We start from the raw sequence: 27,782 nt of genomic DNA, 5'->3' as shown, positions 1-27,782 counted from the left end.
TGCCTTCCTTGATGACCCCAGTGAAAATTTTCCTATCTCCAATGGATTATCATTTTATTTGGTTCATTGTACTTATTGGTAATTAAATTTTTATAATTTCTGCGCTGTGTCTGTCTCCTTCTACCTGAAGCAAGTTCTTTGAGGACAGCAGCATTATGTCATTTTCATACTCCCTAGAACAGTGCCTGACACACACACAATCAGTTCTCAATACTTAATTATTAGCTGACTCCCAGATATTGTTCTAAGACCTTAATATGCAGCACTTCATTTCATTCCCCATAGGAAACATATAACTCTCATTTTATAGGTAACAAAACCCAGGCTCAAAGTGGCAAAAATGAAATTCACGGGCCACCTAGGTGGCTCTGTCAGTTAAGCATCCAACTTCGGCTCAGATCATGATCTTGCAGTTTGTGAGTGTGAGCCCCACGTCGGGCTCTGCACTGGTGGTGCAGAGTCTGCTTGGGATTCTCCCTCTCCTTCTCTCTCTGCCCCTCCCCCACTTGCACTCTCTCTCTCTCTCTCTCTCTCTCTCCTCTCTCTCAAAATAAATAAATAAACTTCAAAATTTTTTAAATGAAATTCAAAATTATCTCTTGTTTGCCATGTTATGCCCTATTGCTTAGTACATTGCTGAATGTTAAATAAATATTTGTTTAAAGGAGAGGTGTATAAAAACATCAAAGGAAACAATTCAAAGGAAAGTTAAATTTAAAAAGAGAAGAAAGAAAGAAAAAAGCTAAAGAGTGCCTTTTTTAGTCTCCCACTCCATCAAATGAGCTTTAGAAGGCCAGAACTGGGTTTCAGAATTCACACCCCAATAAGACCTATAGGAAAAGTCGGTGTTGCTACTTCCTGTGAAGTGCCTCGGGATACAATGGTTGTGAAAAACGCCATAAAAATGTAAAGTTGTTCTTCACACTTTTACTTAGTGCTATTGTCTCTGTTCGTCAAGTTGCAGCATACACAAGACCACAAAGCCTTAATAATTCAAGTTTAGAGAAGTATAAATAAGATTTGTCAGAGAAAAAGAAAGGAGACTTTCAGAAAAGCAAAATTCAAAGATCCCATCTGTTGTGTCCTGTGCATTCATACATCAGAAATCCACAAGGTATCTGGTCCCTACGGCAGCAGGTGACTTATTTTTGTCCAGGACCTGCTCCCACCAGGAACACAAACAACCCAGGTAGGAGCTGCTGTCTTGTGAGGTCCAGGAAAAGGAGGTCCCCCAAAGTACACAGACAGGACATTGCTGCCCTGAAGGACAGAGGTCTGGCTAGCTTACAGGAGGCTTCATTTTATTTTTATAAGTTTTAAATGCTTTTTAAATAAAGTTACAAAAATGTTTTAAAATTTCATAAATTGTAACATGGGAAATCAATTTCCTAAACCACTAGTTCTGGAGTTCTAAGCCTAGAAGGCTACTAAACCCTTTAGGAAATGGAATTGAGTTTGTTGATTCTCTCAACTGCCTTCAGTGTGATTGGTTTCCAAGATACAGGGTAATTCAGTCCTTGGGTCTGTAGATGTTAATTGAGCCAGGAATAAGGAAAGACAGGCTCGGGTAGGGGAATCAAGAAGAGGCAAAACGGGGTATTCCCTCAGATCCCTTTACTGTTTCTGTGCACTCTCCCCAAATTTGATGGTGGTTTTATCTCCAACTTGACCACACATGTGACTTTTCTTCCCTGGGCCGCCCTCAGGCTACTGGAGCTTCATAAATGCCTGGGAGTTTATATGCCCCCCTTTCCCAAATACCAGAACAACACTCACCAAGGGTAGAAAATGAGCGGCTGAGGAAAGCACTGTTCCATGCCTCAGGCTGGGATAAACCCTGAGGCATGCCTTCCTTTCCAGTGGCCCTTATGGGATCAGGCTGAAGTCACTTTCTGTGAGTCAATTCTTGCCTTAATTTGTATCCTTGCTTTCCTTCTTCCCTGCTCTGCCTGCTTTCCTCAATCCCTTATTGGTTTCTCCATAATATATCATTTGCATTTGAATCTTTATATTAGAGTCTGCTCCTGGGAAACCCAGCCTATGAAAATAAACTACTTCAATGGTTTCTGTTGGGAACTAAGTGAAAGATTATTATACCCAGGAATGGTACTGACCACATAACAGGCCTTTGATAAATGGCAACTACTATCTGTTCTTTAAGAAGGGAGCTGAAAGTCTTTTTACCTTTGCAGCCTTTTATAGATCTAATTTGGAGCCCACCTGATGAAATACACCTGATAAATACAGTTCTTGTCCAGGCAAAGTAATGGTTTCTGTTCCTTTCTGAGCAGGCCCCCTGTTGTAGATAATATTCTCCTTCCCTCTCCTGCCTACAAAATATATATATATATAATATATATATATTATATATATATACACAATATATATATTTATAAATATATATAAAATATATATATTATATATATACACAATATATATATTTATAAATATATAAAATATATATATATAAATTTAGAAGATAAATTTAGAAGATAAATACCACTGGCTTTGGAGCCGTGTTTATCTGAATTTTTAATTTATTTCTGCCACTTACTAGCTTAGCTATTTGATCACAGGTACATTGCTTAACCTCTCTAAGTCTTGTGTTCCTCATCTGTAAAAGAGAGGGGAAAAAAATCCCACCAATTGTGCTGAGTTGTGAAGATTACACAATGTTTATTGAATCAGAGACAAGTCAGTGTGTTAGTTAAGAGCAAGGATGCTGAAGTAAGACTGCCTGGGCTCCAAGCTCTGTTTCTTGCTTATTGTATTAGTCAAGGTTCTCCAGAGAAACCAAACCCACAGGAGCTAGCCAGATAGTTGATGGATAGATAGATGATAGATAGATAGATAGATAGATAATTATGAGCAGTTGGCTCACACAACTATGGAGGCTGAGAAGGTCTGGTCTGGACTGGTCTTATACACAATAGTATAAGCTCTGATCTGATTCTGAGTCTGAAAGCAGAAGACTATCGTCACAGCTTGAAGACAGGCAGAGAAAGAATTCTTTCTTACTCAACTTTCTATTCAGGCTTTCAACAAATTAGTAAGGTCCACCCTTGGCATATAGTAAGTACTCAGTAAATGTTAGTAAAATGCCTCTCTGGCAGAGAGTAAAAATCCAGAAAATATTCCATCCTTACTCCTTGGAAGTAGAGAATGAACACGGCAACAACAAATTTGAAAACTACTCCCTTACAGACATCTTGAAGAGAATGATAACCAGATTTTTTATTTTTTTGACTATGGAACAAGAATAGCAGGTTTCATCTTAAAGCAGCACATGATACTTGGTTTAGAGACATAGAATTCCAGGCTGTAAGTATCAGTAGATGTTGAAACGGACTGAGAAGGTGGTGGAGTCTCCTGTTTTTGGAGGTCTTGAAGAAATCACATCATGTGTCTGGAATAGCTTGGGTCTGGTTTTTCCTAAAGGTAAGAAAAAGAGGGAAATTACAACCTCCCCCCCATGTTTCCCTCTGTTAATTTCATCTCTTCAGTTTTCAGAGATTATAAGCAAAAATATTAGAATTCCATTTTCCCAGCCATGATTTTCTTTCTCTGTGGGATTAATATTTTTTGAAATAAGTCAGGAAATGTCTTTTTTTTTTTTAATCAGAGGGTTACCCTGCCTACCACCATGAATAGAGCAAACAACACTTCAGGTTATTGTCCCAGTGCTTGCCATCACAGACACCTCCTACAGGTGCTGCTTTCTCTGTAACACAGTGGTTCTTCAGGGACTTTGTATTTGTTTTGTGTTGTTGTAAACCACTGTCCGGATCTCTATTCTGAGATGCCTGCAAATGCCCTTATGTCATGTGTACTTTGATGTGCTATACTGATGCAATTTAAAGATTTTTTTTTAATCATAAAATAGGATTGTTGCAAGGATGTTAAAACAGGCTTTCAAATTAGAAGGGGCTCCCACTAGCAAATATGGAATAATTTGAACATCAAAGTAAATAATGACTCTAACAAATTATAAACCGCTGAATAAAATAGGAAATCATAAATCTATAATTAACTTACAATCCTAATCCTTAAAACAACTTTTTAAGATATTAGTATTCCCAGGGGCACCTGGGTGGCTCAGTTGGTTAATGTTCCAACTTTGGCTCAGGTTATGATCTTGTGGTTCATGAGATCTAGCCCCACATCGGGATCCTCACTAAAGTGTGGAGCCCGCTTGGATTCTCTCTCTTGCCCTCTCTGTCTGCCCCTACCCCACTTGCCCATGTGTGCTCTCTAACTCTCAAAATAAGTAAATAAAAACTTTTTAAAAAAGATATTAGTATGTGTGGTAACTGAGCTCAGAACATTGAAGTTATTTTTCCAAGCTCAAACAGTTGCCAAGTGATAGTCTTTTTTTTTTCCTTCTGTTTTTTAGAAACATTTCAAACTTACAGGAAAATTGTAAGTATGGTGCATAATTATAAGTACAAAATACTCTTTTCTTCCTGAACTATTGAGAACTGTTGACCTATGTCCCATCACAGTCAAATGCTTTAAAACAGGGACATTTTCACACAAAACCACAATACAACCATCAGTATCAGTGGCCCCATTAGGCAAGTAGAAAGAAGCACCTGCGCATAATAGACATTCAGTTAATATTTACAAATTTCACCTGAACAAAAGATATGTAAAATGTAAAAATATCCATTCCCAAGCTTAGGTATAATGAGTGAATATCTTAAGAACAATGATTTTTACAAAACATCTTGTAAAGACTTGTTCACTCATTTATGGGAATATATATAAATAGGAAACATATGCAGTAAATCTGCATATAGATATTTCTTTTTTTCTTTTTCTTTTTTTTATGTTGAGACAGCACAGGCACACACACAAGCAGAGGAGAGACAGTGAAAGAGGGAGAGAGAGAATCCCAAGCAGGTTCCATGTGCAGCACAGAGCTCGACTTGGGGCTTGATCTCATGACTGTGAGATCATGACCTGAGCTGAAATCAAGAATCCTACACTTAACTGACTGAGCCACCCAGGAACTCCTGCATATAAATATTTCATTCATTAAACCTCCAAATTAATGTCTAATTTCACAAATATAAAGATGCAGAAGTAAAGATATGACAATAATGAAAGATACTGCCATTTATCTTATGGACTATTATACACATATAGATACACATATAATATCATCTAAATACAAGCAATTATAAATTGTGACTATATTTTTGTCTAAAATAAATAGAGGGTAAAATACCTTAACATTCCTGGACATTTAACAGATCTATCCACATTTATAAATTGACCAACATCTTACATTTCTTAAGGTACCAACATTTTCATTTTGTCTGTCTGGGTTTTATTGTCAAATGTATGAAGATGTTTTGTAATAATAAGTGAAGACTTCAATCTATAGAAAACAGTAAACCATTAAAAAATTTCCACCCAATTGTACAACTGCCAATTAAACTTTGGTAATATTTCAGAGAGGCAGAAACAGTTACATAATTCCATGCTCATGAAAATTCCTACTGGGCATGAGCAAAAGCAATTTTTCAGGCACTTATAACCTCATTATTCTTTAATATTTAAATTTATATTCAGTGAATTTTCTGCATCCAAGTGTCAGCTTCATTCATGTCAATATGCTGGATGCTACCTCATTTCAAACAGAACGGGGTTCCTGACCGATATTCAACAAAATCCTCTACAGCATTTGTCTGATTACTTGTTTCTTAACACAGCTTAAAAAAAAAAAAAAACCTACCTTAGTTTCCATTCTTAGACATCACACATTCTGAATTCCCACAAAACCCAAAGTACACATGCACATACCACACAGAGTGAAGGGAAGGAGGGAGAGGAGGTGGGAGTGAGAAAGTCAGAATTGTGATGCCCAAAGGGTGGCTGAGAATGGAAAGCCATAAACAACTTTACAGTGAGAAACATAGATCCCACCCTAGATCGTTTCTCAGAGGATCCTCAAAATACGCCATGTGGAAAGTCATATATGGAGTCAATTTCAAACCTTGGAACAGGTCGGAGAATAGATGACAAACATGAAAGGAAGGAGAAATGTACCGGAAAACAAAGAAAAATCCTGCAAGCACAATTAATTTACTAGGAGAGATGAACAAAAAAGTCAGCACAATCCGTAAAACAAATCTTCAGAAATAAATTCTAAGTCAAAATCAGAAGAAACCTATATAAATTCCTCTGATCTAAGAAGTGTGGATTGCACCTTAAAAGTCGCAAACCTCTCTTAAATACCTATTTATGTATGTGTGTTTTAATTCCTCCATTATTTCCAACAATTTTCATTATTTGGGGGCAGACTGGTCTAGAACAGTATTGTCCTTAAATATAATTTAAGCTGCATTTATAATTTTTTAAAGTTTTTTTTAAATGTTTATTTCGGGAGAGAAAGCACAAATAGGGGAGGGGCTGAGAGAGGGGGACTCAGGATCCAAAGCGTGCTCTGTGCCAACAGCAGTGAGCCCAATGAGGGACTCAAACCCATGAACCGCAAGACCATGTCCCGAGCTAAAAGTTGGTTGCTCCACTGACTGAGCTACCCAGGTGCCCCTGCATGTATAATTTTAAATATCTATTAGATACATTTGAAAGAAAGCAAAAGAAACTAGTGACATCAATTTTAATAATGTATTTTATTTAACCCAATATATCCAAAATAATACCATTTCAGCATATAACATAAAATTGAGATATCTTATATTTTTTTTATCATTATTACTATCACTTCAAAATCCAGTATGTGTTATAAACTTAGAGTCAGCACATCTCAATTTCACAGTAGTCCTATTGGCCAAAAAAGATCATATGGATTTTTGATGTCAAGGGCCTGCTTTTTTTAAAGACTATTTTTTCAAGCAGTTTTAGGTTTACAACAAAACTGAGAGGAAGGTACAGCGATTTCTCATTAACTCTGCCCCCACACATGCATAGCCTCCTCATTATCAACATTACTCAACAAAATAGTATAATTTTTCACCAAAGATAGCCCTATATCGATACATCATAGTCACTCAAAGTCCATGGCTAACCTTAGGGTTCATTCTTGGCATTGTACATTCCACAAGTATAAACAAAAGTATAATGACACATATCCACCATTATAATATCATACAGAGTATTTTCACTACCCTAAAAATCCTCTGTGCTCTGCAAATTCATCTCCCTCCACCCCCAAACTCCTGCCAACACTAATGTTTTTACTGTCTTCATAGCTTTGCCTTTCCTAAAATGTCCTAGTTGGAATTATTGTGTGTAGTCTCTTCAGGTTGACTTCTTTCACTTAATAATTTGTATTTAAGTTTCCTCCACGTCTTTTCATGGCTTACTAACTCATTTCTTTTCAGCACTGAATACTATCCCGTTGTCTGGATATATCAGTTTATTTCCGCATTCAATTACTGGAGGACATCTTGGCTGCTTCTAAGATTTGTCAATTATGAATAAAGCTGCCATAAACGCTTGCACGCAGATTTTTGTGTAGACGCAAGTTTTCAACTCCTTTGGGCAAACACCAAGAAAAACAATTGCTGGATCATATAGTAAGAATATGTCTTCTTTTTCTAAGAAACGGTCCAACTGTCTTCCCAAGAGGCTGTTCCCTTTTGTATTTCTACCAGCAATAAATGAGAGTTCCTGTTGCTGTACATCCTCATCAGCATTTCGTGTCAGTGTTCTTAATTTTGGCCATCTTAATAGGTATCTAGTGGTATCTCATTGTTGTCTTAATTTCCATTTCTCTTAAGTATATGACGTTGAGCACCTTTTCATGTACTTATTTGTCATCTGTGTCTCTTTCTTGATGAGGTGTCTGTTAAGGTGTCTTGGGCCAATTTTTAAATCAGGTTGTTTATTTTCTTACCACTGAGTTTTAAAAGCTCTTTGTATATTTTGGGTAACAGTCTTTTATCAGATGTGTCTTTTGCAAATATTTTTCCCAAAAACTATTTTGCAAATAATTTGTCTTCTGTGTCTCTTAATATTGTCTTTTGCAGAGCAGAAGTTTGTGATGTTAGTAAAGCCCAGCTTGTTAACTGTTTCTTTCATGGATCACATCTTCAGTGTTACATCTAAAAAGGCATCACCATACCCACATTACCTAGATTTTCTTCTATGTTATCTACTAGGAGTTTTATAGTTTTGCAGGTTTAATCCTTTATAAAGTGGTAGAATTAATTATGATTACCAATCAAGTATGCACATGTCTCTACAAAGAAAGACATATAACCAAATAGGAGTTTATTTCATTACCTTTTTTCAGAATTTAGACATCAATTTTTTTCTTCACTGTTCTCATCTAAACATGATGCAAGGATTGATGTATAAATGATTAAGTGAGTGAATGAAGGAATATCAGAAATATTAATTTTTTCACAATAGGCCAAGATTTTCTGTTTCATAGCTCTTCATGCAGTAGCCTGGAGTTTGGTGCATTATTTGCAATTATCTCGTTTCCAGTCATTGAGACATCGTCCTTTTTTTTTCCTTTTTCTATGATTATAGTTGCTAACCTACATGGTCATACTCTAAGGTTTTATTTTCTTGCTGTAATCTATTGTAAATCTCTTTCTCTCTCTTTTCCTCTCATTTTTTCTCTGACCCTACTGTAATCACCCCACCAGTGTAAACACTTAAGTAAAATGGATTCCCAGTATGGCAAACAATCTATTTTTTAATAAAGTGGTATAATAAAATTTTACTATTATAATTTATTATTTTTAATTTATCCTAGAAGTTAAATTAAGCCATTTTGATAAATAGATCCATGGGAAAGTTTCAAGACAAATCCATCTTATAGCAAATGCCAATTTTTAATAAACTGGAGTAATAAGCCCGTGAAGAAGAACCAATCAAGTAGCAGAAATTCAGTATATAATGCAAATTTAGGCACTTGTACAAATAGTAATGTACATTATAATAATTTAATTTTGTATTTTGAAAGAAACAATGATTATTATAGGTAAAAGAATCTACATTTTCTAGGTATCTACCTATGATGTAGGTACCATAATACTATAGCATTAACTTATATAGAACTTAAAATCTATAAGATAGGGCCCCTATTATTTTGTAGGTATGTTCAAGCCACATTAAACATGTTATCTTTAAAATTCATTTAGCAAGGTCCTTAGACCACAACTCAACGCTAAATGTTTTGTAAACCTCAGAAAATTACTATTTAAAAGTTAGTTGTGGTGGAGGGGAGGGCACGTGGGTGGCTCAGTCAGTTAAGCATCTGACTCTTGATTTTGACCCAGGTCATGATCTCATGGGCTCATGAGTTTGAGCCCACATTGAGCTCTGCACTGAAAGCTCAGAGCATACTTGGGATTCATTCTCTCTCTCTCCCTCTCCCTCTCTCTCTCTCTCTCTCTCTCAATAAATAAACAAACAAACAAACAAACAAAGTCACTGGGGTTATCTATACATCAACATAGAAGAGACCTCAACTCTTCTTTGTGGAAGGAAACAGAAACCCTTTGTTGTAGTTATGGCATGGGGGAGAACCTCTTGAATGAGCCATAATTCTGCAAATGTAAAACCATCACACACATATTTTCTTTAGGGAAAAATATAAAATATGCACTGCCATGAATTCTATTTGGCAATGTAAATTGCCCTGCATAAACTGTGTTTCTGCAAGCTGTATTCCTGGATGGTGTGTAGATTAAAAAAATACTATTGCTCATTGGAATTGTATATGTTCTTAAGTAGCTCAAATAGGAAGTATGAAGCTGAAATAGAGAGAACTATGGAAAAAGCATACAGATATGGCTTTGCCCTCAAGCTACTATTCATTGACTTAAAAAAAGTATTTGATCAGAGTCAACCTGATGTTGATGATGATGATGTTGATAGAACTGATGTTCTATACATGATGTCATTTAGAGGGAATAATCCAAATGCACTAATATTGTTATTTTATTCAGGCCATTAAGTAAGACTACATCCATTTTGGTTAAGACAGACTTTCTTCAATGTGATTGGATATTGGGGTGGCTGGGTGGTTCAGTCGGTTAAGCAACTGACTCTTGATTTCAGCTCAGGTCATGATCTCACGGTTCATGGGGATCAAGCCCCATGTCATGCTCTGCACAGTGCAGAGCCTCCTTGGAATTCTCTCTCATTCTCTCTCTCTCTCTCTGCCCCTACCCTGCTCATGTGCGCTCTCTCTCTCTCTCTCTCTCTCCTTCTCAAAATAAATAAATAAGCTTTAAAAATGTGATTTTATATTACTATTGTCAGTCAACCTGGGAAGAGGAAAATTCTAGGGACAAAAAATGGAGATTGGATTGGGAAACACCTCAGGCTGGGATGAGAATGAAGTATTTTCATCTCTCTGGGCCTTGGCGTACCTGGTTCTTGGACACAGAACAGCCACTCTCAAGGACATTCTCTTTGGAGAGGGTAAACTGACCCTTACTACCTACCTGGGAGCCAGTCAACTTATAAGCATCAAAATGCTCATCAGACCTTCCTTGAAAATTCTCCTGTGAACTGCAAGAGTAGCTATGTTCAAGAATACTTTTAAATTCATACTATCATGGCTTCCTTCCACCAGATCCAAAACTTTGTTAAAAATTGTAGCATGACCTTGCTCTGTGGATGTTGATTTTATGCTTGGAACATGGTCCCAAAGGGACTAGTCCCTCACAGAGCACCTCTCAGAGCAGCCGCCAGCAGTGTTTTGTGTGTTGAATAGCACTTTCGAGAGCATGTGCAGGAGCAGAGGCACTCCACCATGCTAATAGGTCTTACTTCAAATTTGTTTCCTTCTCTGAGGGTACTCAAGCCTGCCCAGCAAGACCAGAACATTTCCTTAAAGACTGGCACTGCCTCTCCCCTCGGAGACTATTTCACATCTTTTCTCTCCGCAAACCCTCCAAAACCCCTCTTCCTCCCTGCTCACTCTTAAATAATAACCTTCCCTTGTACTCCACTGAGATAATAGAATAATCAGATGGAATTGTCTTCAGTTTCCCCCAAAATGAACGTGCAGTCACTGCTTTCTCTTCCCCTACCATGAAAGACCAATCCTTATCTATCAAATGCCAGCAGAGCACCTGTGTTCTATAGACATCCTCTCTTGGCTTCTCAAAGATTTCACTGTGGCAAAGATTCCCCCTCTCTCCAAGACCATCAATTATTCTTCTCCAAGGATCATTAATATTGAAAAGTATACAGGTTCTGGATCTGCCATTTGGAAAAAATAAACAAACAAACAAAAAAGTTTTTTTCTGGACCTTTCATGTTCTGCCAAAGAGTGTCTCCTTTCTTTACTTTATTCAATAGCCAAATGTCTGGAAATACATATCTATATCCATTTTTTCAGGTCCTATCTTATCTTCACCTCACTTCAACTGGGTTTTCACTCTTTACATCAATGACTCAATGAACTAGCTCCTCAGGATCTTGTCAGTGATCTCCATGCTGCCAAATTTTGTAATCCCTTCTCTGTCTCCTCTCGCTGCACTTCTTAGCCGTACATTCAAACACTCTTACCTTTTTAAAAGTCTTTTTTTGTCTTGAGTCCAGAACATCATACATTATTCCATTTTCCCCCAGCTTCATTAATTCTCTTTCTCAATATTCTTTACTTTCTTCTCTTCTTTAGCTGACTTCTAAATGTTAGCGTACTCTAGGGATTGATCCTATAACCTCTTCTTTTATCTCCCATTCATATTCCCCAATAATTCATCCACATCCATTGCTTTAAATACTATATATATTTTCATACCTCTCAAATTTAAATCTCCCATCCTCTCTAAACCCTAGATTTCAGGCTGTATATCTAACTACTTGACATCTTCAATAGTAAGACTAGTACCAGCTTATGAAAAACAGAACTCATGCTCTGTATCATACCCACAAGCCACTGCCAGAAAAAAAATTTTTAATGTTTATTTTTGAGAGAGAGAGAGAAAATCTGAAGCAGGCTCCAGACTGTCAGCACAGAGCCCAACGTGGGGCTCAGGCCCACAAACTATGAGATCATCATCTGAGCCAAAGTCAGACGCTTAACCCACTGAGCCACCCAGGCGACCCCTCCTATCTGAACTACAATCATAGCCAAAATATTTTCCCTATTTCCACACTTGTACTCATATTCTTACACATCCAGCAGCCAGAAGTTTTTTGGTTTTTTTTTTAACGTAATTTTTTTTAAGTAAATTAGATCATGTGGTTTATCTGCTTAAAACATATCAATCAGTATCTTCCAGTCATTCTAATTGCCCTTTGATGTCCTGCAGGGACATACATAATCAGGCCCCTGCGCAATTATCAGACTCACCTTGTACTACCTTACCCTTTCTCACTGTTTCAGTTATACTCCCTGTGATTTATAATAAGAAACATATATTTAGTCTTCATCCCTCATTTCTGGCACAAAGCTCCTAGAACCCTTATAAACAATGAGAATGACAAACAGTGTCTTTTGTTATGTTAATGAGGTGTCCTTTGGAAAGCCCCTAGGTCATCTAAGGATTGGGGCTGGCCCTAGAGGAACCAACCACATGATTAGAGGGTTGGACCCTTTAGTCCCACCCACCTGACTTCCCTGGAAAGGGGGAAGGGGCTGGAGACTGAATAAATCACCAACGACCAATGATTTAATCAACACTGCCTATATAACGAAGTCTCCATAAAAAAAAAAAAAAAAAAACAAAAGGACAGAGTTCAGAGAATTTCCTCACTGGTGAACACATGGAGATCCGGGAAGAGTTGTGTGCAAGAACAGGGCGTGGAAGCTCCGTGCCCTTTCCCTATACCTTGCCCTATATATCTCTTCACATGTAGGTTGACTCATGTCCTTTGATATCCTTCATTATAAACTAGTAATCTAGTGAGTAAACTGGTTTCCTGAGTTCTATAATCTGTTCTAGCAATTAATGAAACCAAAGGAGGGGGTCATGGGAAGCTCTGATTTATAGCCAGTCAGTCAGAAGCACAGGTAGCAACCTGGCATCTGAAGTGCAAGTTCAGGGTGGGATAGTATGAGTGTTATGGGACTAAACCCTTACCCTGTGGAATCTGATGCTCTCTCCTGGGTAGATAGTGTCAGAATTGAGTTGAATTGCAAGACACCCACCTGGTGTTGATGAAGCGCTTGGTGGGTGAAACCCACATGTCAGAATTGATGACCAGAAACATACTCCTCTTCCCTCAGTTGCTCTAACTCCGTGGCTCTTTCTCAAAACTGTCTTTGTAGCTCCTTCAATCTGGAATGTCCTTCCTCTACTTCTGATCTTCACTTAGTAGGCTCCATCTCACCATCTAGGTTTTAGCTCAAATGTCAACTACCTATCATCTCTAATGTTGTTCCTTTATAACAGCTTGCTAGTCAATTTCTACAGGATTTCTCTGCTTTATTTCTTTCAGAGTATCCTTATCTATAATTATTTATCTATTTGGTCTGACTCCCTCACCCCTCACCTGCGACAACTGTAAGTTTCTTTTTTTTTTTAAGTTTATTTACTTTGAGAGAGAGAGACAGAGAGACAGAGAGAAAGAGAGAGAGCATGTGTGCATGGGGAAGGAACAGAGGAGAGAGAATCCCAAGAGACAGCTTTGGCTCTGTGCTGACAGCCGAGTCCAAAGCAGGTCTCAAACTCCCAAACCTGGGGAAATCATGACCTAAGCCAAAATCAAGAGTCAGACACTTAACCAACTGAGCCACCCAGATGCTCCACATAATCTATAAGTTTCACGAACACAAGGACCTTGTCTGTCCTATTCAGCAATAACCCATGTGCTAGAAAAGCTCCTAGCACAAAATAGGTATCAATAAAAATAGTTGTTATATAAATGAATATCTTGGGAGCTTGTCAAAAAAGGACAGAATGAAAAACGTGAATAAATCTGTTCTTAGCCCATGTAAAAGAGAACCTGGTGTCATTTCCAGAAATAATTAGAGCATGCTTTAAGGGGATCTATCATGTCAGCGTTAACTCCACCATCATAACATGGATATGAAAGGAAATGGACCTCATTTTATATTCACAGACAGCGAAAGCCTGGCTATGCCAGTTATATTTGCAACAATTCAGGCAGGTAGATGTTATTATCTCTACTTTAAAATAGCAATATGAGGCCCAGAGAGATATAATAATTTGCCCAAATCCACATAGCAATTAAATGGTAAAGCTGGGATTCCGACCTCTGTGTGTTTGATTTGAAGGTCTATGTCCTTCCTTGTATTCTAGAAATAATAGACTGCTGAGCATAATGGTGAAGCATTTTCTTTTCTGAAAACACTTATTGCTATTCATGAGCCCAAAGGGAGTTAAAAATGTGAATATAGGAGTTGGTCCAGAGGGTTAAGAGGAGGAGGAAAAGAAGAAACTGTGTATATAAAAAATGCAGCTGATGGGTGTCTTTTCAAATACTATGGTGTCTCAATAGGGCCTGTTGAATCACATATACACATAATCAGTGTAATTCCAGGAGCAAGCCCGCTTGGCTCAGCAGTTTTAATATACAGATCAATTTTGCATTACCTCCTTCTGGCTGTGAGTGCTCATAGAGGGAGGTCATAAAACATTTATTGGGCCAAGGATGCAAATTGAGCAAAGAGTGAATCTTCAATCTGTGGACAGGCTCTTGAAAGAGACTTGTCAGATAAGTCTGTGATGAGCATTTGCTCTGCCCTACACCCTATGAAATTTTTATTTTCATTTCCTCTACAGAATTCACCTCTTAGGGGGTAGGAAATTATATACACACACACATATACATATATATATGACTATAGCATAATAAATCTTGTGCCACTTGTATCTTAAAAATAACAATGCATGTGACAAAGACTGTTTGAAAACTAAATTTGGAATATTATGGCAGAATTATGACAGTCTCCAACTATATCCTATGGGTAAAACAGCAATTGGAGACATCAAGAAAAAGCATAGAATAAGTATTTACTTCTACCATGAACTAGGACTCTGGGCCAAAAGTCTATACTGTGGCACAATATACAGATAACCAGTTAGTTAATCACTGGTATAGGGTATTTCAAGGTCTGCATTGGAACCCAGAGAAGTGAAGAGACCAGGATAATTTCCACACTTGCTGTGTTAACTCCCAGGGTGGCATGGCTTGTTGCTGCCAATCTTAATCTATATTAACCATTTCTTCTAACTCAGCTAATGAGAAATGAATGATGTTCACCATAATTGGTCATCGTGGCACAAAAAGGCGAGAAAATTAGCAATACCAAAGAAAACAGGAGGGTGTTTAATAAATTGGGCTGGTCTAGTTCAACCCTCGAGAACCCTGTGAATATATAAGGTTTTACTTCGGGTGCATAATCTGAGGCTTTCTTCCATGAGGTTTCACCTCCGGTTCCAGTTGGAAGCGATTGCATCCTTTCCTAATCTCCCTGAGAATTTAAATCTGTAACATTCTTCAGAACGAACTGGGGCTAACTTGTACCATTGTTTTTCTTTTTAGGATAATACACTGGGTAAAAAAGGGATAGAGTATGTCTTACATTGGTTTTATTTGCCTAATGGCTGGTAAAAGTGCTACAGAGAGCAAAAACTTAATCAACATTTGTTAATGAAGGTGATAATTTGTGTTTATATTTGTCATAAGGACAAACTTACAACAATGGTCATATTGCCATACCTAGACATCTCCTGCCATGCCAGATAAAATGCAGTATAAATTGGAGGAAGAGAAATAGTTGAAAAGAAAAACTGCTAGGTTATACATATGTAAGGTCACCATCAGCCAGGTCATAAGCTTCTTGAGGGCAAGAACAGTCTTCTTTATTCAGTATCCTCAGTAATTACTACAGTGTCTAGTCCACAGCTAGCTAGATGTTCAATATTTATTTGCCTAATAAATGTCATCCTGCCAGCTCAAATACACACACACACACACACACACACACACACACACATACAGTATCTTCAGAACATTTACGAGATAGATTTTACATTTAAAGAAGGTACAGTAATCATACAAGATTTTCTATGACCACTAACCCAAATCCCCTTGGGCACTTTAATAGTTTTCTATGTTTTTAAGTTCATCCTGGTTTCACTTCATTCTGCTTTCTCCAAAAATCCAAATGATTTTTTTTTTATCCTATTTGTAAACCTTCCTTAGCCCCTACTGCTCTCCCAGGCACTGTAGTTTTGCCTGAAGTCAGCATTATTCCCATGAAGCCCCAGGGCAGGGGGAGCCACATGAGCAGAGGCCTTTGGTGCTCCCTCCAGCAGCACATATACTAAAATTGGAGCAGAGGCCTTTGCCTGTTCTTTCTCAGCAAAAGGTTTCACTAAAAGAAGACTCAGGTTACCCTAATCTGTCCTCTTACTTTGGAGTTCTAAAAACGCAAAGAACTGCTGTGTGAAAAAACGTTTGTCCCTAATGGCACCCCTTTCAAGTCACTTAATCAGGACACACCTAGAAAATAATGTAATTAATTGTCAACCAAGCAACTCACCACCCCAAATTACCTAGAAAGGATCAGAGCTTAATCCAAAATATAACAGGCAACACTCTCCTATATAACCCCTGTGCTTTTGGCAAAAAAATACCTCCTTAAGAATCACGGAACTAGTGAAATCCAAATAAAGACTGAGTTTAGTTAATAGGAATATACCAATGGTGGTTCCTCAGTTGTGACAGATGTACTATTGTAAGATGTTAACAACAGGGAAAACTGGGCAAAGAGTATGAGAAGTCTATACTGTCTTTTGCAGTTTTTAGGAAATCAAAGTATTAAAAAAAAAACCTGTAAACATTTTTTTTAACTAAGTCATAGAATACAGAGAGGAACTTTATCAGACAACTAGATCCCTCCCAAAGTTTTCCTAAGAAACAAAGTTCCTATGGGAAAGGTCCAAGCCCTGTTCACAGTTTTCGACCAAAGCTATAACTGAAGGCTTGGCTGAGAAAGGATAGCCATGGTGGTGGACAGATTCAGGAAGACAACACAGCATTCTAAGGGACAGACACTGAGACATGAGGAATGAGATTCATCAGGCCTTGTAGGATCTTGAGTGGAAGCCACGTAAAATTGTACTTGAACTTAAACCAACCCATCTTCCTTTCCTCTCTGCAGACTGTTTATCCCTTTAACAGGACAGAGACATAACACAGAGACAATCCTATTCAAGAGAGCTGAGTAATAAAATTAAATCAACTGCATTGTATCCTGTAAAAGAAACATCTCCAAGAAGAAAAGCTTTTTTAAACAGGTTAAAAGATGAATAATGGTAATCCTAGGGACAGTGGAGAGCAATGGTGAAAATGGATGACCCACACCTCAGAAAGATAGAGTGTGAGGGTGAATCAAAATTACAGATGTGAGAGGGACGCCTGGATGGCTCAATTTGTTTAGCGTCCAACTCTTGATTTCAGCTCAAGTGGTAATCCTGGGGTTATGGGATCCAGCCCCACACTGGGCTCCAGGCTGAGGGTGGAGCCTGCTTAAGAGTATCCCTATCTCTCTATCTCTCTATCTATCTCTCTATCTATCTATCTATCTATTATCTCCCCGCACTGCCCTCTCCCCTGCTCATGCTCTCTCTCTCTCTCTCTCTCTTTCTCTCTCAAAAATAAACATTAATATTTTTTAATTAAAAAAAAAAAGAATTATAGGTGTGAGAGAAATCCGAGGCAGGCAAACTGGTCCTGGAAGAGTGGGAGTTACAGGGAATGATACGCAGGGCCTGTGCACTGTGCAAAGAACAAAAGAGCATGGCAGCTCCAGAGGACGAGAGTAACCATCAGTCTTGGTGAGAAGCTGCTCAAGTGACCTTACCTGGGATCTTACAGTTTTGTGGGGTCTTGAGGATGTTTGGGTATACTGAAAGTGTTGGAATTTCACCAAAGCATCATTAGTTAGAAGTCATAGCACTTAGGAATGAAACTAATGGGCATGTTTCCTCAACTTCAGATGAAATTTACATTTCAATTTACATTATATAAATATAATGCTCTTTCAATTTACATTATATATCTGGACGAAGCCAGACCATGGCAAACAGCATTGCCTAACAGTCTAAGAGAATCTGAAATCTTTATAGACCTGATGGAGCCCCAGTTGGGCTATAATGGAAGGAGAATGTCGCTAATTATGTCTTTTATTTCTCATTAATTACAGAAATACTTTCAGTCATAGTAACAGTCTATAATAACAGAAGTGTTGGGTCCACTGAGGTTAGGCTGAGCTTTCCATGAATTTGACTTCAGGGATAAAAGAAAGTCCAGACGGACACATAAGTGGTGGAATTTTCCCCCAAGTGAGATGCAGGGAGGATGGCATCCTATTTGAGGATGCCCCATCCAACCATATAAAGGCTAAAACTTGAAATGAAATATTGAATCTAATTTTCCTTTCAGAAGTCAGGACATTACAAATTGTTAAACAATAAAGTACATTTTAAAAGACACTTACATGTTTGTTCTCCTAAATAATCTGAGCTTTGCTATCCTAGGCTAAGACTTAAGCCTTTTCCAAAACGCTGTTCAAATCCACAAATTAGAATCTGCCATCAGGAGAATCTTTTATTCTTCTTTAAGGAAAAAGGAAGGATCAACACTCACCCTATCCCTATGATAAGCCAAAAGTTTTTAAATTATTTTTATTCTGTAATTAACAAAGAAGTACCCTTTAAAAATTTAATACAGAACCATATAAAATAGAGTAAACTTTTTTTTTATTCTCACTCTCCGGCATTTGCCACTGTTAACACAACTCAGTGGCTATGTTCCCAGGCATTTTTCATGTGAATAAAATCGTAAAAATAAACATGTTTTTACAAAGATGAGATTATGCTCTACATTCTACTTTGCAATCTGCTTTGACACTTAAAACTTTCTTCACATACAGAATCTTTCTGACTACACTATGACACAGATAACATTATACCTATTTCAAGAATGGGTAAGCATGCCTCAAGAACATTGTGTATTCTACCCAAGTTCACACAAGCAGTAAATAGGATTCAAGCACAAATTTATTGTTTCTCTAAGGCAAGCTGCATGGAATAGAATTGGTATATGTTTAGATATCTTAACCATCATTGTATAGGTCAGGCATAGACAAACTCTTCCTCCAAATGGGCAGATAGTAAATATTTTGGACTTTGTGGAGCACATAAGGTCTCTTTCATATTCTTCGCATTTTTGAATTTGTTTGTTTGGTTTTTGGTTTACAACCCTCTAAAAATGTAAAAAACCATCTTAACTTAGGAAGCCATGCAAAAACAAGTTCAGATGATGGAGATTGGTCCGAGTGGCTGTAGTTTATTAATCCCTGATACAGTCTCAATTGCACAATTTAACAATATGGGCTTTTAAAATGCCAAAATGTGCTTCTTTGCCACTGAATGTATCTTTCCTTTTGGCCAGACATATACGTTCTTAAAATACAAATCAAGCTTTGGAAAGTTTGAGATCACTGACTCCATCCTTGTACATGCCACTCATCATGACATCATCCATCAAGCAGTAAGTGACAAGGCTTCACACAACCCGTTCAGGTCAAACTGAAATGGAGATTTGGTTTTCCTGAAACGGACACTTTGGGAAAACAAAGAGACAAAAGTATAAATCTCTCAGACAGAAGTATCAGTAGAAGCCTACTTCAAAATGTTTGTATTTTGCTTCCTTTTGTTAGTTGCCAAGAATTTGCCATCATCAGAACTGAATTCTTTATTTTGAGACACTAATGAGCAAGCCACTGAAAGACTGGCTGCCATTTTTTATTACAACAAGGTCTCATTGCTTCATATCGTCAAGACACAACTCCTCCATGCCTCATCCTCCTCCTCTGAGTAGAAGAAGAAAAATAATTTGGTGTGACATTTATCTCTGTGAAAAAACAGCAGGGTATATCAGAAAAAAATAGGATCTTTGGAGGCAGACTTAAATTTGAATATCAGTGTCTTTATTTACCATTACGTGATATTTGGCAAGTTACTCAAACTCTCTGGGCCTCAGCAACCTTATCTCTAAACTACAAGGTTGTTAAAAGAATGAAGACTGTAGCTACATATTTAATTTTAATAGAACAATATTATTTTAATTGTTATAAGACAATAATACTGCCAAAAAAATACTGCAGATAAAAATGGCAAAATCATCCTAGAGAAGCAATCCATAGCTGGCCCATGAAACACAAAATCCAGTGTATTCTTTTTTTATCATAAAAACTCATCAGCATAATAGTTTTTATACTTCTATTAAAACTCCCAGGGAGCAAGAGGCAGATTTTAGAGAATTTGTGAGATCATTCTCTACAATCTAGTGTTAAGATATACACTTTTCTCACCTAAAAACAACTAAAAATACAGGATGTCTTTTTAGAAATCTTGTTCTGTTTGTAAATGCACATAATTAGAAAAGTAATACAACTTCTTTTAACTACCTCCAACATATTTTTTTCTCCATCAACCTGAGCAAGAACAAACAATGCTACTAACACAATGTCTGTTCTCTGTTTAATAATGGATTCAGCAAAGGAAGAATACATCCTAAAAGATTAATAAGAAGCAAATATCCAGGACAGTGAAAATACAAACAGCAGAGTGGCTGTTTTGCTTAACCGCCTGTCAGTAAATATTCATGCCTAGCTTTGGTCTTTCTCTGGGCCCATGGTGCTAAACTTGGCCTCCTTCTCAAATTTCTGTCAATAGCCTAAAAGCTATATTCAAACAAACATTCAAATATACATTACTCTAGTTCCTTCAGACAAACTGACACAATGGGTTTCCATTTTAATTAGGGAGGCTTCTAAAATGATTTACATCAGAACTGTCCAAGGCTCAGGAGCAAATGATAAAGATGAGAACTTCCTTACATATTTACATTAATGTATTCTTCATTTGTGAGCAGCATAGTTTGAGGGAATCAAAAGCAAAAAGTCAGAACATAGAATGCTTAAGGTAATAGGAAAATCAGATAAGGGACCCCAAATTATGAAATGAAGATCGATTGTTGTTAATTAGTAATCTCGCAATCCTATCAGATTCATTAAAATTCTCCAGTTGTTAAGCTTTTCCTAAAAGTAAAAAAGAAAAAGAAAGAAACAACAACAACAACAGAGATTATCTTTAATCATAGGTGACATATCTGAGACTCTCGAATACCATCCCTTCCCAGATATTATCTGTTCACTGTGGCTCAGTCCATAACTCTCCTCGTTTCAATCCATTTTCTCAGGTTTCTCAAAGCAATCTTACCAAATAATAGATATCCTCCCTGCCACAACATACCCATTTCAGTGGCTCCCCTATTACCTACAAATTCTTAGCAGGACACCCCTCAACCTGTAATCTGGGTCCACTCTATTTTTTCCACTCCATTCTACCTCTCTTTGTACTTACTGTTATGCTCGCCCTTCCCTGAGAATATGACACACATTCATCCCTGCATGCTTTGTTCATAGCGTTCCTTCGGCAAAGCTGCAAGAACAGAATTAGTAGCATTTCAAGTGACAATAGTGTTTGGCAGGTATTCTCTTCCAAGATATTCAATTTTCATCATTTTTGTATATACGTTGAAGTTTATGCTCAAAGACCAGAAGTAAATATGATCTGCCCTGAAAAATATCAGCACATCCTTCTTTCCACCTAGCAACGCCAACTGGAAGCATAAATAAAAATTTAAAACAATACACTGAATATCTAAATTTACTTAGTACTATACAACAAAGAACCATCTTTTTCTCTATCCCTGTGCCATCCACCTATGCCATTAAATAGAGCAATGTTTAAAATAAAGGACATCCTAGCCATACAATATGTAGGCTTGTGGGATACGTCTTATATACTGGAATTTTATTAGTGTGATGATCTCATGATGATTAGAAATGTTATGCTACATAGTTGTAGCACACAGTTGTAACAAAATCATTCACCTTGCTGATTATTCAGAGTAATGATAGAAATTGCATGTAACCTTAGGTGAAATATCCACATAACGAGGCTTTGTTTAGCAACTCCCAGCCAATATGTGATCTTTCTGTGCTATCACAGAGGCCGCACATTTTCTTGTCAACAATTTTCCATTTGTAGATTGAGGTAGCATTTTATGTCATTTTATTAATATCTGCTCCTCCCCACAGAACAGTAGGCTCCATGGGGACAGAGATCATGTGTGTTTTGCTCACCATTGTATGCCTAGCACGTAGCACAGAACATGGCACTGAGTTAGCACTCAATAAATATGTGTTGAATGAGTGAACAGCATATATACATTGAGAGTCTGCGCAAATGATAATTTATCTAAGTGAATCCAGAGGATGAGCCTAAAGGAAACTTAGGCTTAACAGAGCAATATTCCTAGCATCAGTGCTTCATTTAGAAGTCAATTTTTTAAAAATTAGGTAAGGAAGGGACACCTGGGTGGCTCAGTTTGTTGAGCATCTGACTTTGGCTCAGGTCATGATCTCAAGGTTGGTGAGTTCACGCCTAGCATCAGGCTCTCTGCTGTCAGCACAGAGCCCACTTCAGATCTTCTGTCCCCCCGCCTCTCTCCGCACCTCTCCTACTCACACTTTATCTCTCAAAAATAAGTAAACATTAAAGAAATAAGTAAATAAGTAAGTCTCCTTTAATTTCAAGAAGTTTCAAGTCAGGTTTGAAGTTTTAAATATTTTCTAAGATTTTAGAACATAGTAGAATATATATATAGGAAATATTACTCAAAAAAATAAGAGCAAGATAAAAACAAAAAAATATACTTCAGACATAAGGACTTTGACTTCCTTCTGTCAAGCCACTTCAATTTCTCTTTGGAATTAGGTATCATTTATATAAAAACTGATACATACCTTTGTGGAAATGTGTAGGGGGACAATTTTCTAACAACTGCATTAGAGTTCCTCTTAAAGTGGGAACTATCCTCACATGAGAGTTAAAAGCTTGGAATGGACAATGGGTCCTGCCAGTTAAGGTGACTACAGAGTTCAAGGATTAAAAGAGAGAAAGAGACAGAGAGAGAGAGAGAGAGAGAGAACAGCAGTACTCTGCATAAGGTAAACAGAGGAATTTTTTATTGCCGAAGAGGAACAGAAATAAAATTACAGAAAAGAAAGATAAGGGATAGGAGGGGCCATAAAGATGGAGAAAAGCTGGAACTAGATACCAACTAGGACCAATGAAACTCCCCAGGTGTAGCATGCTTAAAGGATTATTTTAAGAACTATGACTTCATTCCACCTCTGGCATGATAGCATATGTCATGCATCAGAGTAATTCTCTCTCTCTCAGATCAACAATAAAAGCAGATTATTTTGAATACATACAAAAATGAATGAATGAATGAATGAATGAATATTTGAAAGCATAATAAATGATCCAAAGAGGACAGGACTTGAAAGATCAACATCACAGAAAATAAGCTAACTGAGGTGAGACTCAAATTTGCCTCTGTGGGTTTTTTTTTTTTCCTGAGGAATTTACCAATTTGCAGCCCAGGAAAGAGAAGCAGAAAGCAATCTGGAGCTGGAGGCAGTTCCATCAGGCTGGGGAGACAGAAATTAGAATTTGGAGATGCCCAGATTTGCAGGGCCAAGATCACAGAGGAAGGAATGGCACAAAAGTGAGTTAGAAAATTCTATATGCAATCTCCCCACGAGATGTTAGCTGACACCAAAGCTATATATGCAAGTCACCAAGAATACAAGTGGAAAGTAAGTCTGAGAGGTTAAAACAATGAGCAAAAATATCCAAAGTTTTTTGGTACTGAAAGACAGGGTTAGAGCTCAGGGTCTGCCAAGGTGAGGTTCCTTCTGGTAAAGAACCCAGAATTTCAGATGAAACCCTAAAGAGTGTGGTCCATAAAAAATAGGGAAAACTGCCCTATGAAAGGCTGAAACCAAGCCTTTCTCAAGGACAAAAATGTACTAACAATAAAGGAAAATGTTGATAAGTTGGATTATATTAAAATTAAAATGTTCTGTCACTCAAAGGCACCATTAAGAGAATAAAAACCTAAATGTTACATAGGATAAAGATATGTGTAATACAAATACCAATAAAAGACTAGTATTAAAGGTATATATCAAGAACTCCTACATTCAATAAGAAAAAGATTTCTACCAAGCAATAAGAAAAAAAAGATGTTTTTCTATCAAATAGAGTCAATAGAAAAATTGAAAATCATCAAGGATACCAACATATCCAATAAACATATGAAAAGGTATCTATATCATTATTCATCAGAAAAATCTGATTAAAACCATTATGAAGTCCCACTGAATCCACCAGAAGAGCTTATTTTTTTTTGTTTTAAATAACAATAATGACCTCACCAAATGCTGACAAGGGTGCGGAGATCTGATATTGTCAGGTTTCTGAGAGTGTGACTTGATAGAAATCCTCTGGAAACTTGTCAGCACCTGCTAAAGTGAACATGCATGCTATGTTCAGTTATATATAATTAGTTATAGTCAATTCCACTCTGAGTATAGGGCCAACAGAAATCAGTTCATATGTGCACCAAAAATATTCACAATAGCTTTCTTGTAATGGTTAAAACTAGAAACAACCCAATAGTATCGTCCTTAAACATGCAGCATTCTACCTACCAATGCCTCAAGGAACCCCATGCTTTGAGTGATTTCCTTGCAATTATCTCTCTTTCAAGTGGGTAGTATCAGCTGGAGCTGGTATTGCCATCCATGTAGGGTGTCTGAGCCCAGACCAGGACTCATATGGGTACTGCTCCCTGTTTCCCCTCTCCTAGGTGCTTTCCAACACTCTACCCCACTCATGGGGTTGACTGGATGTCCCAAGGAGGTCCAGGACTCCTTGTTTGGCATTTTTTTTCTATAAAATCACATGGGATTGAGTCACCAGAATGATGCTAATACAGTAATTTGGGGTGACACAAGATAGACACAGGCTCTGGGCTACTAACAGTCCACTGACAACTTCACCACCTATGTACATCCATGTATCAGCTCTTACTTCAGTGTCACATCTAGTCTATTGCACCTGGCAGTGGTGAGGGTGGCAGCACTCATCCCATATGAACAGCCAGTACAATCCCCACCTTCTCCATAGAATGTGTATCTCATATCCGCCAGTCCTCCAGGGCTGCTCATAGCTATCTCCTCCATGGGCTAACCAGACTGATGCTCTGTAATGCTAGTGGGTCCTCTTGATGCTTCCCTTGATTGTTCTTAAGCCATACCGAACATGGCAGGGATATACCTTGTATGGACGGGAACCACCCTGCTTGTACAAACTGATCGACTCCTAGCTGATCATTCCCAATGGTGGGAAGAAATACAAGGCAGGGGTTATAACCAACACCAAAAGATATCACATTCTAGGATTATACTGATTCTAGTCAAAAGACTTCAAGAGAAGACATAGCTAACAAGATGTGTTGTTCTATGTTTATCCTATAAAATTCTGAATGTTAAATTTATCATGGCTAGAAATGAATTCTTGTTGATACTGCACACTATGGATAAGACTTGCATGTGTGGTCACAATCAATGAAGTAAAGTAACAGTCTTTGGGAGAGGCATTGGAAGCCAATATTCACAGATGTCACATGGGTGATGCAACATCATGGGTAACCAGCATTTAACAAAAAGGTATTAGGGATATGCAAAGGCAAGAAAATCAATGGTGTTTCAATACCAACAGGTGCTGAAGAGCCATGGCATTGCAGATAGTAAAGTCTTGCTCACTTTTCCTTATAGTAAGAAAAACATTAGCCAGGAATAAGACATGTGACAATTAAGAACATTAAGACATAATTCCTGGGTCTTATTTAGAAGATATTTGGATATTATGAAGAATCTTTATGACTACCAATTGGACAATAAACAAATTTGTAAGTACCTCTTCTCTACCTATTATTCTAAATGTTTATTGATAAATCAGTATCACATAGGCCCATAAATTTTGTAATTCATTTTTACTCAAATCATTTATGTAGGCAGAGACCTTGGGGGAAAAAAGGTTTTCCAGGATTCCACATACCTGGTTTGCAGTCCTACAAAGCAAATATCTTTCAACAGTCATAAATCAGTATCACATAGGCCCATAAATTTTGTAATTCATTTTTACTCAAATCACTTATATAGGCAGAGACCTTGGGGTAAAAAAGGTTTTCCAGGATTCCACTTACCTGGTTTGCAGTCCTACAAACCAAATATCTTTCAACACTCAAATTAATAAATAATGTGTAGTACGGTCACACAATGAGAACAAACATACTAAAACCAAATGCAATGACATGGGTGAATCTCATTAATGAAAGAAGAAAGACATAAAAGAGAACATACTGTATGATTCCATGTGTATAATTTTCCAAAGTAGACAAAACTAATCTATAATGGTGGAACCATCAGGATAGTAGTGACCTTTGGCTAAGGTGTGTGGCAAAATGGTTATTAACCAGAAGAGGTTTTGAAACTGAACCAATCATTGCAAGCAAATTTAATTTAAATGTACTGACATTTTTTTTTGTTCCAATCCTTTCCTCCACCCTTAAGAGTCCATTTCATTGTCATATAAAAATTATTCTTCTCTTATTTTATCTTTGTCCTACAGAGGACATGTAAAGGTAACTCACAAAAATATTTTTCAATGGTTTCAAGTTGGCGTGAAACAAGACTTTACACACTGGTCAATGCTTCCAGAGACAGCACATCTACTGTGCGTTTGTTAAAGGACACATTCTAAAAAACATAGAGATCAACTCTCAGTAATCGTTCATGTTACATTATGGGGAGGTCACATATTTGAATTTCCAAGCGAACTGATTCTCCACTGATGTCATATGATTTGTGTTTCCAGTGTTAGAAAGTACCAATCTTTCTGCCTTTTTCTATCGTTTCTTCCCCTATATTTCTCTCTCTTCAAGACTAAGAAGTAACAAAATTAGGAGGGTGGAGCAAAAAAATAGGGAAGGGAAGGATGAAGCATTCTGACACTGGAAGTATTCTAATGGTTCAGGAACCTCCTTGGGCTCTTTTTCTCACCTCAGACTAATTACAATATATAAACATGCCTACCAGTATAACAATATTTAGAATTTAATTATGCATTTGTTTTTGTAGTTAATTATTTTTAAAACAACCATTTCAAATCGATTGCAGCATTCACAGCTGCTCAAGTTAAGCCTGTAAGTTTTCTGTAACAACAAACCCATTTTCTGTTACTTACCAGTCAAGATGAATTTGTCTTTCTGGGGCCTAAATGACTTCCTTCCTGGCCTCAGACTCAGGGCAAATCTTTGCCAAAGTTAAAGCAAAACGAAGTCCTAAGTGCAAACATCTTGCTGGGAAAGCAACCGAGGACATTACAAAGGCACAGACACCTAAACATCAATTGGATTTTAAGAGACAAAAAACTTTCCAGGTGTTGAGTGCAGGCTAAGGAACAGTCTCTTAGGAATTTATGGGGAAGAAATCTTTTATAAAGAGTATACATAAAACACAACTTAAAAAAATGCAATTAGAAGTTCCCAGAGCCTATCTGAAGTTTATCTGAAGCTTCCAAACTTGTCCTCCACCTCTTTGACATCCATGAACATAATAAATACATAACAGAGTCTTAAGATACCTCCAAGATGCGCGTTGCCTCGGAAGTACTGCAAAGGATTCCTGCAGCAGGTGCGGGCTGACTACAGTGCTCTCGACGAGGCTTGCTTATTTCAGTTGGAAAAGGCAATTTCAGCCAGCTACTGTTGAATTGTCAGTATGCCTCAGTCCAAATCAATCAGATCTGTCCTACTGTTTCTTAGAAGTAAACATTTCTGCCTCTGCCATTTGATGTTTTTTTTTCTAGGAT

At 37.4% G+C, this 27,782-nt stretch overlaps 1 long non-coding RNA gene across 1 annotated transcript; it reads right to left on the bottom strand.

The window, feature by feature from the left end:
- Positions 1-3,209: 3,209 nt before the first annotated feature.
- Positions 3,210-27,782, bottom strand: LOC122474782. The gene is made up of 4 exons (XR_006295010.1): positions 27,555-27,782; positions 24,281-24,370; positions 21,351-21,428; positions 3,210-3,432 (listed from the first exon to the last, which is right to left on the bottom strand). It is a non-coding gene; the product is annotated as an uncharacterized LOC122474782 (long non-coding RNA).

The sequence above is a fragment of the Prionailurus bengalensis genome, chromosome D4 (assembly GCF_016509475.1).
Source record: "Prionailurus bengalensis isolate Pbe53 chromosome D4, Fcat_Pben_1.1_paternal_pri, whole genome shotgun sequence".
Classification (NCBI taxonomy): Eukaryota; Metazoa; Chordata; class Mammalia; order Carnivora; family Felidae; genus Prionailurus; species Prionailurus bengalensis.
This window is presented reverse-complemented; position numbering and strand designations above follow the sequence as displayed.